The 11,487-nt window shown below is 44.1% G+C and overlaps 1 pseudogene; it reads right to left on the bottom strand.

The window, feature by feature from the left end:
- On the bottom strand, window positions 1-460 carry LOC143438880 (jupiter microtubule associated homolog 1 pseudogene; annotated as a pseudogene).
- Between the last annotated feature and the right edge of the window lie 11,027 nt (window positions 461-11,487).

The raw sequence follows: 11,487 nt of genomic DNA, 5'->3' as shown, positions 1-11,487 counted from the left end.
CTAGCCCAAGACCAGGCTGGACTTGCCTCCAGGGGGGTTCTCCTGGATGGCGCTGGGGCCGGAGCCACTGGGCTGGGCACAGGAGCAGTGGGCACCGGCTTCTTTTCCATCTGCGCCAGGTTGGCTTGGAAGTCTGTGTCCACGTTTTCATGCGTATCACCTTCTCCCTTGAGGTCTAAGAAGTCTCCCGAGCTTGCTTCAGAAGAGTTACTTCTCTGTGGTCCAGGCGACTCCATATCTTCCCTGCCACCACCACTAGACTTGGCACCTGATGACTTGGCCCAAGATGGGAGATTTTCTTCAGGTGTCCCAAAGATGTTAGAAGCCATCTTGTTCTTCCTCACAGGCTGTTCTGTGGGCTCATCAAAGCCTAATGAAAAATTGGACCCACCACCTGGAGGCCGCAAAACCCAGGAGCTGTTCCTGCTCCTACACCCTTGAAGGTGGTGGTAGTGATCATAATGCCAAGGGACGAGGGAGGCTGGCCCTGAAAACGCGGAGGGGGAACTGGGACCAACCTGCACAGACAACTCCACAGCTTAGCCAGCCGGGCTCCACAAGCTTCTGTCTGGGACTTTATTTTTTAGTTTTTTTTTTTTATTATTTTGTAGTTTTTAGATTTGCTATATGTTTCAGTGTTTGGCTTGCATGTATGTATGTACACCATATGTGTGCCTGGTGCCCACAGAGATGAGAAAGCACTGAATCACCCAGAACTTGAGTTAGGATGATTGTGAACCACTGGATGAGTCCTGGGAACTGAACCCAGGTCCTCTGCAAGAGCGACAATGCTCTGAACCCTGAGCCATCTCCGCCCTTCCTGGGACCTGAAGATCACATATCAGAAGCGTAAGGTTTAAGGAAGAAGAAGTTAACTGTATCAACAAAGGGAAACTTGTTTCCTAATTCTCGGGTTCTGTGAGATCACTAAAAATCCTGCTGAGGTTTGTAAATGTTATACATTCCTTTTCTTGGTTGTTAAACTCATCTTTGTTTCTAATCTGTCCTTCGCGCTAGCCTTGGTTCCTATCTGAACAGAAAAGGTGGTTATGAGCCACAGACAAGAAGGAATAGAGTGGGGGTCTAAGGGCATGACAGATAAGTGACTTTATTTCATGTGGTTTGAGGAGGAACCTGTGTGCTAGACAGTTCGTTAGCTATAACTTTAGGTCGTGGTTTGATTTATTGGACTATAACGAATATTCTCTGTAACATGTAAAATCGTGTAATCTTTTAAGTAGTCTAGTTTTTTTTTCGATTCTAATACTTGAGAAGCCTCTGTTCCATTAAATGTTAACTAGAAAAAATAGCATATCAGAAACATCAAAGGACTGTGTATCTGGTCTTTGCATTGTAAAAGTAATATGAATAGAATTAAAACTTTGGGATAGCTGGGCAGTGGTGGTACACGCCTTTAATCCCAGCACTTGGGAGGCCGAGGCAGGCGGATTTCTGAGTTCGAGGCCAGCCTGGTCTACAGAGTGAGTTCCAGGACAGCCAGGGCTACACAGAGAAACCCTGTCTCAAAACCAAAAAAAAAAATAAAAAAAATAAATAAAATAAATAAAACTTTGGGATAGAAGAGTCTGGAGAAAGTCTACATTGCTGTCATGATTAGAGGGTTTGTGTGAGGTGGTGGGCAAAGCCCCCTTCACATAGGTGAGATTATATCAGGCTGACCCAAGGGCTGCCCTCTCTCTAAGACCTACAGGGGAAAATTGTCAGGAAACTTAGGTTAGAAAAATTAAAAGATTATAGTTAAGAAGGCTTTAAGATTGAAATTATTTACTTGGGAAATTATACAATTCTCTCTAGAAGGTCTTCTAACTTGAGATTGTCTGTCAGCAACACCCTATCTACCCATGTATGTACCTGTCACAAAGCTTCCTGACGCCACAGTGCTGTTAGCTCTGGCTTGAGAAGCAGACAGTGGCCTATGTCTGGAGCAATCGCTGACATATTTATAAAAACAGAGCGTACGAACGTACAGCACTTGACCTTTACATTGCTGGGAACTGTACAGTTTTGAGCACAGGAAGTCCTGTATTTTAGTTATTCCATTGGTCATGTGACCACCACTGATCTGTTTAACTTTTATGGCTCATGTGATGCTCTCCCAAGACCTTTATGTTAACAATGACCTTGAATTATGGTTCTTAATGAATCGCCTCTATCAAGAGTAGAGAATGATATGAGACAGAATTTTAAAAATAGTACATTCAAGGAGGATTATCGAGACTAGTTCTCGGAAATGCAAGATGAGACATTCGAGGTGAACCAGAGTGTGGTAATCTAAAGATGGCATCAGGAAGCAGGAAAAAGATGGGTTTTCACTTCTTTTAATTAAGAAAGGATAAAGAATGGTTAGGTTGGGGGAAAAATCACTTTGTGGATTGAAGGAGAACCAGACATTGTTCTGATATATATATTTTTTTGAGGTTTTATTCTATAGCCCAGGCTGGACTAAAATTCACAATATCACCCAAACTGGCCTTGAACTCGAAGCAGCCTTTCTGCCTCAGCCTCCAGAGGACTGTGGCTTCAGGCATGAGCCACTACACCTGGCCCAGAAATTTGTTAGAGTGAAGTATGAGTAAAGGGCAAAAGACAGATGTGCAGGGCCGCATCTTTAATCCCAGGATGGAAAGGCTGAGGCAGAATGATTATGAATTTATTACTAGCCTGGGCTACTGTCTTAGTTAGGGTTTCATTGCTGTGAGGAGACAGTGACCATGACATCTCTTACAAAAGAAACATTTCATTGGGACTGGCTCAGAGTTTCAGAGGTTTAGTCTTTTATCATCATGGCAGGAAGCATGGCAGCATATAGGCTGACATGGTGCTGGAGCCAGAGTTGAAAGTTCTATATGTTGATCTGCAGACAGCAAGCAGAGACTGGGTACCATGCTGAGTGTAGCTTAGGCATGTATAACGTTCCACAGTGACACACTTCATCTAACAAGGCCACGCCTCCTCCAGTGAAACCACACCTCCCAATGTCACTCCCTATGGCCAAGCATTTCATCCCCTGAGTCTGTGGGGGCCGTTCCTATTCAAACCAACATCAAGAAAAACAAGTGAACAACAGCAAAAAGTGAAGAAGAAATTCATGTAAGATCAAAAGTTTGTCTTCAACAAAATGGATTTCCTAGTAGATATAGGTGAGGGGTCAAACAAGTCAGGAAGATGATGGGGAGGTTAGAAGATTGTTGCCTTAGTTACATTAGTTGTTAGTTACATAGTTACTTTCTACTGTTATAGTAAAACACCATGAGCAAGGTGACCTGTGTTGTTTAGGTGTGGGGTTCCAGCAGGTCAGAGTCCATGATGGTGGAGCAAAACAAAGGTGGCTAAAGAAGCAAGCGGAGAGCTCTCACCCTGAACAGCAAGCATGAAACAGAAAGGGCTTGAGTCTTTAAACTCGTAAAGCCTGCCCCCAGTAACATGCTTTCTACAGCAATTTTCTAAACTTCCCAAACATTGCTATCAACTGGGGACCAAGTGTTCAAATGCCCGAGACTATAGGGGACATCCCATTCACTTGAAAGTAAGAATCAAAAATCCAAAGAGGCCATGGTTCCGCAGTGAGAAAATACAATGGAAGTGTAATAGCATCTACACAGGAGAGAGACCTCAGTGAAAGATAAAGAGGTCTGTTAAAATAGACATGAGCAAAACAAAACCCAAAACAATCATCAGTTCTGTATACCAAGAAGACTGGTAACTATTTAGGCCTGAGAAAGGTATATACACACATGAAGTCATGAGACTGTTCCTGTCAGGACAGTCAGGGATGGGAGGGGCTTGCTGCATGGGGAAGGCAACTCTTTCTATTCAAAAGACCACGTGGAATGGCAAACCTTGTACGCCACCAAGCCTGCCCTCTGTCTAATGGAGTAAGAAACCTGTTACAGAGAGGATTCATTTAATTCCATGATGCCCTTATATCAAGGATAATATTCAGAAGCACATCCTATGTGGGTGTTCTAGACTTCAGAGACATAGGCCTCTAGAAAGACCGGGAAGAGGGGCAACCCTGAGGGTGTAGTGGGCTTTGGGAGAACTGCGATTCTTCTGTCCTTGACACACACAGCAATGCATTTTGTAGGAAGCTTGAATCACTCAAGACTTAGTCCTGGCATGGAAGAGTGGAGTTTGTCATTGCCACAAGGTAATAGTTTAAGACTATATAAATTATCTAGAAGCCAGCTTGGACACTGATTCTCAATGGGTTATTAATTGGAGAAATATGTGTTACACGATTTTAGAGTAAAGTTAATCATTGTAACATCATTTTTATGATGTTTAAAATGCAGTCAGTCACAATTTAGTTTTGTCTGGGTTGTGGCCTTACTCTCCAGGCACTTTACATGTGTAAATCCATGTCGCACTTCTGTGTTCCTTTGAAGTAGATAAGGTTATGTATTTTTTATCTGGAATGCTTAGGGCCAGAAGGGTTTCAGATTTTGAAAATTTTCAAACTTCGGAATATTTGCATAAAATTTACTGGTGAAATATCTCTAACCTAAAAATTTGAACTGCTCCAAGAGTTGATATCCAACATTTCAATGCTGGCACGACGCCCCCAAACGTGATGCCCCCAAACGTGACGCCCCCAAACGTGACGCTTTTGCAGCATTTTGGAGTTGAGAGAAAGGATTCCCAGCCTGAGTTAACGTGCCGTCCCTTTTCTCTGTCTCTTGTATAGTGAGGAGAGGCTCACAATGCTGTGTGGCCCACTGTTATGCTCCCATTATGAGGTGGAGTAGTTTCTCTAGGATTTTTTCTCTAACCTTCTTGCTTCAGAACACACGTTCTAAATGTCCTACACCTATGCTACACACCTTTTTATATGTCTAAAGTATGAGTTGAAGTTTGCCTGGGAACTATCACACTTTGGTTGATTTTAATATATTTTAGATGGCACAATGTACATGAAAGAAAGTAGCTTCTGCGAGCTGCTAAATAGAATAAATTGTTTTATTTCATAAGCATTTTAAAAATAGAGTATGTCAGTACATTCTGGGATGAGAAGGACTTGTTGCTGGGGAAGGTCAACCCTTTTTATTCAGAAGACCACGTGGAACGGCAAACCTTGTACACCACCAAGCCTGCCCTCTGTCTAATGGGGTAAGAAACCTGTCACAGAGAAGACTCACTGAGTTCCATGGCTCAGTGCACCTAATATGTAAATTCCAAGGGACCAAAATTATCGATTCATAGGCTTACATATGTTTGTAGTCAGCAGACCAAGATGGGAGACAAAATTAGAATCCAGATGTGGTTTTCAACAATAGGCACATTGAATGTATTTTCTCTTGTTACCATATTATTTATCTGAGAGCTCCCAAAAGGATTTCATCACTAATAGCTGCTATTGGCGTGTGCTATCATTCTTTGACTTATAAATAGCTCCCACCCCTGGGCCCTAAAAACAGGACTCTGCTGCCATAGAAACAGTTGTTAATAAACATGAGCACTTTAGAGTATGTATGGGTTCAGATCTGAAGGAAGGGAAGCCTGCAAAGCAGAAATCCTGAAGGCCAGTCATCCCAGGGATGGGTACTGGATATAACTGGTCCCCATGAACAGGCATCTCAACCCGAAGTTATTTTCTGGAACACTGCCCCAGGTTTTCTCCCCTACTTCAGTAAATATCTGAATTTTATTTGCCAAATAAAGATTGGTTTCTTAAAAATTATTATTTCTATATGTGGTAAGTATTCTTAAGTGACTTCCCATGCTTATGGAAAACCCAAACCCAAACCAAATCACCAAACCTAGAAAATACTTGGGAGACAGGGCTTGGTAAAAACCAGTTGGCTATGTTTAATTTTGGCTAGACTGTAGAGAAGAAAAGCCCAGTTTTCTCTGTCTTGCCTGTGGCAGTGTTGCAGTGTACAGGAAAAGGTGACGTAAAAGCCCAGATGTGTACAGAATCATTTCCTTGTGTTTCTGTTGCTACATTCTGGGTCCCATTCAGTGTTCTTAGTCTCATTACTAAAGGAATTTAAGAATGGACGCACTTGGAAACACAAGGATAATCAGCGTTTAAAGGGAAAGTTGTAGGGCAGGCGAACAGTACAGCAGCTGCCTGGAGGAGAGAAGGAAGAGCCTTGCCATTTAAGCCGGCATGGAGGTCAGACACATGGATGGCAAGCAGCCACATGGCAGGGAGCAAAGCTTCAGAGAAAGAGAAAGGATATCCAAAGTATTGGGCAGGGAAAGCCTGAAACTTTAAGGAAACATGCTCAGAAAAGAGAAGACAAGGTAAAATCATGAGTGGAAGACTTATATTCCTATATTGGTCCTTAAACCCCTACAATGGGGGCAGAGAGTCTGGGAAGGAAAAACACAGTACCTCGATAACGGACTAGTTATTCTGCCTATCTCTTAACATGGCCTACGCTGAGCCTACCTTGCCTAGGGTTGGTCCCTTAGGCAAAGCGGTTGAGCTGCCAACCCAGCTGCAGTGTCAGGTCTGCCCCAGGTTAGAGATCTCATTTTCTTGGCCTTTAGGTGCTCACCAGAAGACTCGAGTCCATTTTGCATGTCTTTAGTTTCATAGGTGGGAGAATTTCAAAACTAAAGACGGCCATCAGAGGAAGATGGGTCAGCAGGTCAAAGTATTTAATGCCAAGCTGGATATCCACATGGTTAAAGGAGAAAATACTCCAGCCAGTGGCCCTCTGACCGCCCCCCACCCCTTGTGTGTGTGTGTGTGTGTGTGTACAAATGTGTACATACACATACTCTCTCACATACTAAATTGATAAAAACACATAAAAGAGAAAACTCAGAAGTAACTTTAAGACGATGTTCATTGGAGTTTGAGGGCTAACACAGGGCAGGCAAGCTGGAGGCCTTGGCTGCTGCCTGCTGGGGGTGGGGCATGAGAAAGAGAAGCTGGTGGATTATAAGAAAGCAGTCATGCCCAGCAAGGATGAGTGTGAGCTTCGAGGGCACAGGAGCGTCTTCGGAGGAGAGAGAAGGCGAACCCACTGAGGGTGTACACTGCAGGGCTTGGGTTTCACATCGATGGTTTCTCTCAAGTACTAGTAATCACCCCTCCCTGTTCTCTCCCTTTAGACACCCTCTCTCCCACTGCTCTCTCTCCTTATCCAAGTCTCCCTCTGTTTTCCTGGCAGATGTATGAATATGAATGAATGAATTCTAGGATACAAATGAGAAAAAGCATACAATATTTATCTTTTTGTTTTGTTTGTTTTTTGAGACAGGGTTTCTCTGTATAGCCCTGGCTGTCCTGGAACTCACTTTGTAGACCACGCTGGCCTCGAACTCAGAAATCCGCCTACCTCTGCCTCCCAAGAGCTGAGATTAAAGGTGTGCGCCACCACTGCCCGGCACAATATTTATCTTTGTGTGTGTGGTTTATCTTGCTGAATATGATCATCTCCAGTTTAATCCATTTTCTAACAAATAATATTGTTTCCTTTTTGTTTGTTTGTTTGATTTTTGAGACAGAGTTTCTCTGTAACATCCCTGGCTGTCCTGGAACTTACCATATAGACCAGGCTGGCCTCGAACTCATAGAGAACTGCTTGCCTCGGCCTCCTGAGTGCTGCAACTAAAGGCATGTGCCACCACTGCTTGGCTAGAATCTCATTTTGTAAGTGTTGTGCGTATATAACACCTTTCTTTGGCCACTGTCTCTCCACAGATGATCTGAGAACTCAGTGATTGTGAACAGTGCTGTCATGAATACAGATGTTTGGGTATCTCTGAAGTATGTTCATTTAGACCTGAAGTGTTATGTCTAGGTCATAATGGTAGTTCCATTTTTAGTTTTTTTTTTTTTTTGAAGGATTTTCATACAGAGGCTCAACCAATTTCTGTTCCCATTCACAGTATATAAGGGTGTCACAATTAATCTGAATTGTGAAAAGGTAAAGCAAAGTCCTGTCATCGAAGCCAGATAGGCCCTGAGGGTCTAGGCAAATGTGAATACAAACCACAGCATCTTTAAGGTCGAACACTGTGAACCAGGAGGTGGTGGTGGGAATCTGCCCCAAGAAGGTATAAGGTTTGGGAACTGTGAGTCGGATGAAGACTACAGCCTCATTTGTGGTCCCCAGTCATAGACCAACCTGTAGGGTCTGTCTGACATCTTTACTGCGAAGGGAAGAGTGTTGCATGGAGAGTTACATGAGTTCTCTGTCGACAAGAAGCCAGGGATTTATCAATGAGAAGCTATGAACTTTTTATGCTTTAGCCTTCAGTAACTGGGGCTTCAGGGGAGGCTGCTCGGCTCATCAGTGGTAGTTGAAAGGGGAGTGGCTATTAGTGTCCAGGGATGGAAGTGCGCTCAATCGTCAGGGGAGTGTTTTGAATGAACTCTAGGGAGGGCTCTTTGGCCCCAGACAGCTCCAGACTATTCAAGGACTTTGGGGGTTGGGTGGTTCAAAAAGCCTGAAGTAGGTCTGAAGTTTAGACATTGTATCTACCCCAGAAGTAAACCCAGCAGTGTGGTAGGACTAGACAAGAATGAACAGAAGATGCTTGCCTATTGTACAGGTCAAGAGGGGGTGGAGAGGGGATGGATAGAGCTTCTGGTGAAGAGAATTGGGCACTGGAATATCTAACCATAGAAGGCGCCTGGGTGAAAAAAAGTTACTCTCTACTCTCTTATCAATAAGTAATGTAATCTTGGCCCTTGGCAATGTAGGGCCACCTAAAGTTCATCTCCATGGAGATAGAACATGCAGAAACCTTATAGTCTCAGCACCCCATCAATCTTCTTCATTATGATCTTTGTAGTTTAGAAATAAAGTCATGGACAATTGGCATTTTTCAGGTTTAACCTAATCCTAGTGGCCTTGGTTGGAGGTCATACTTCCCTCATGTAGAAGAAAGGGACATTTACTTCCGATGGGCCGCCACTTTGTAGACTGGACATAGGCTTGGAGGAGGAGGCTTCTACTCTGGAAACTTTAGGCACTTCTGGCTGAAATGTGCCTGACCACAAGGATATAGCAGAGTCCTTTGACCGGAGGCTGGTTTAGGGCCTTAGACTGAGCTGTTTAGCCACTAGGTGGCGCTCTAGGATTTCCCGAGCTAGACATGGAGTCCGCAGCCCTGTATTAAGATAGCTTGTCATGTTTATCCTTGTCTCCTCTAGTTTGGCTTTTCTAGTTCTTGAGGTCTTCTCTAGGCTATTAAAGAACATGTGTCTAATAAAAGTATCTAATAAATAACTGTGTCTAATAAAGTGGTGAAAGAAGTCTGGGTCCCTGGTGGAGTATTGAAACTGTTGTCTGCTCTCTGGAGAAATTTGGTTTATAAAATATACAGTCGGGATGACTTAGCCTTTCTGTCTACTGGGGTCCACACTGGTGCACTTGCACATGGTTTCAGCTTGCCTAAATTGAAAGGGACCAGGATTCTTGGCAGCGTCCTGTGTTGTGTTCTACAAGTTGTTGTAGTTAATGGGTTTGACACTGGCATTTTAATTCCCTCTAATACATAACCTAATCATATTATCTCAGTGAGTCCACTCTTGCCATTTCCTGAAGCAGCGCTGATGTGGCCATTGGGAGCTCGTAACAGCGATAGCTATGGAAGCTGGCCTGGCTGTAACTGGATGATGAACACACACCTCATCAGTCACATACTGAGAACCAGATGAGGCTTCCCCGTGTTTGCAGCAGCATGTGGCTAGAGAGGCGCACTGTTAGCCTACGTCAAAAGCTTGGCAAGCCGAGCATCATCGCTAAAAGGTCCTCATTTGGTTTATATTTGGGGCAGCTTGGGGGAAAGGGGATGTGTAACTGAACGGCACCAAGGGGAAAAATTTACTACAGGAGAAGCAGTAGTTTTTAATTGTTCATAGGTGCAGCAGATAATTAGAATAATGTAGATGTGTTGCTATGTTGGATGAAAAGCCACAATGAACCCTCTGGATTCCCTAATGCAGGGATCCTGGCTGAAAGGTCCTGATGTGGATTGTATTTGGGACAGACTGGGCATGGGGGAGGGGCTGTGTAGCTGCTGGTGCTGCAATCCTTATGAGCTGGCTTGCAAAGGGGAAAGCTGGTCTCTGAAGGGGTGGGATGGCTTCCTCTCCTCCTTGAGTTCCCATATGAAGCTCTTGCGCAGGTGTGATGGGGAGGGTGTGTCTGGATAAAGAGGGGTGTGGCTGGAAAGAGATCTTTGGAGGGGGGAGGAAGATGAGGAGGAAGAGGAATAGGAGAAGCTGAAGAGGGTGATGAGGGGGAGAGGAGATGGCGGTAGAGAAGCTGGAAGTAGCTGGAAGTTAAGCCTAGATATATACAAAGGAGAGGCCATGAAGGGTCACCTGTGGCCAAGTTTAAGGAAAATCCAAAGTTCAGGAGAATCTAGTAAAATACATAATGCATCCCCATTGCATCTTGTGGTCTTGTGACAGTCTTGAAAGCTTGGCTATAAGAAATCTCAGAGTCCTTTCCTAAATTACAAAGACATCTAATTGTAGGATGAAGAAATAGCTCAACGTGCCCCGAGGCAGCCAGCATGATTGATCTGCAAGTGTGTTAAGGGTCAAGTTTTGCTGTGAAAAAAATTGTTTTCTTTTTCAGAGTCTGAGAATCCAATTTAGACCAGTTCTTAATACCCTGGTGGCAAGTGGAAGGGATAGAAAACACGGGGCCTGTCACATGGGTTCCAGAGCCTTCCATTTATTTACTGTTGAGGGCAACAGACCTCTCCTGTTGTCAGAGTGAAACCCAGACTCCCTGCACCAATTCGACTGAGGCGTCCTCTTAGATAGAGTCTCCCCAATTCCCAAAGGTGGGATACAGTTTCTCTCTGGACCCAAACCAAACCAATCTGACAGGTCAGACTAGATTGACCTTGAAGGGAAAGCTCACAGACTAAAACCGTCAAATCGGTCATGACTGAACGTGAAGGAGACTCAACTATCCTGGAGGAAAATGAAGACCCAGTTACTAGTAGGTTTCTTGAATGAGGAAGTCTGAGTAGGACCTCTTATACAAACACAAACACTGTAAGCTACATGTTCAAGCTCCTCCCCACTCTAGAGAGCTGTGACAAATGCCGTGGTGGAGAAAAAGAGAGGCCTGGCGGAAGGGTCCTTACAGTATGTGCAGATCTGAGGGGTCTCCCAGGAGGAATTGAATAACACCTTTCTTTGGCCACTGTCTCTCCACAGATGATCTGAGAACTCGGTGATTGTGAACAGTGCTGTCATGAATACAGATGTTTGGGTATCTCTGAAGTATGTTCATTTAGACCTGAAGTGTTATGTCTAGGTCATACACTTACACTCTATTGACTAGAGAAGGCCACTCTTTTTTGTCCATTGCCTTCAGATGCTATCAAGGATACCCATGGCCAGGGTTATTTTGTTGCAAATGGGAAGTGAGACTTTCCACAGGAGACAGAAAGGACTGCTTAAGCTGATCCACAGCTGCTCAGGAATCCTAAGTAGTCCACGGGCCAATCAGCTGACCTCTACAAGTACTAGAGGGG

The sequence above is a fragment of the Arvicanthis niloticus genome, chromosome 26 (assembly GCF_011762505.2).
Source record: "Arvicanthis niloticus isolate mArvNil1 chromosome 26, mArvNil1.pat.X, whole genome shotgun sequence".
Lineage (NCBI taxonomy): Eukaryota > Metazoa > Chordata > Mammalia > Rodentia > Muridae > Arvicanthis > Arvicanthis niloticus.
The sequence above is the reverse complement of the archived record's forward strand: the minus strand, read 5'-3'. Positions and strand labels throughout refer to the sequence as shown.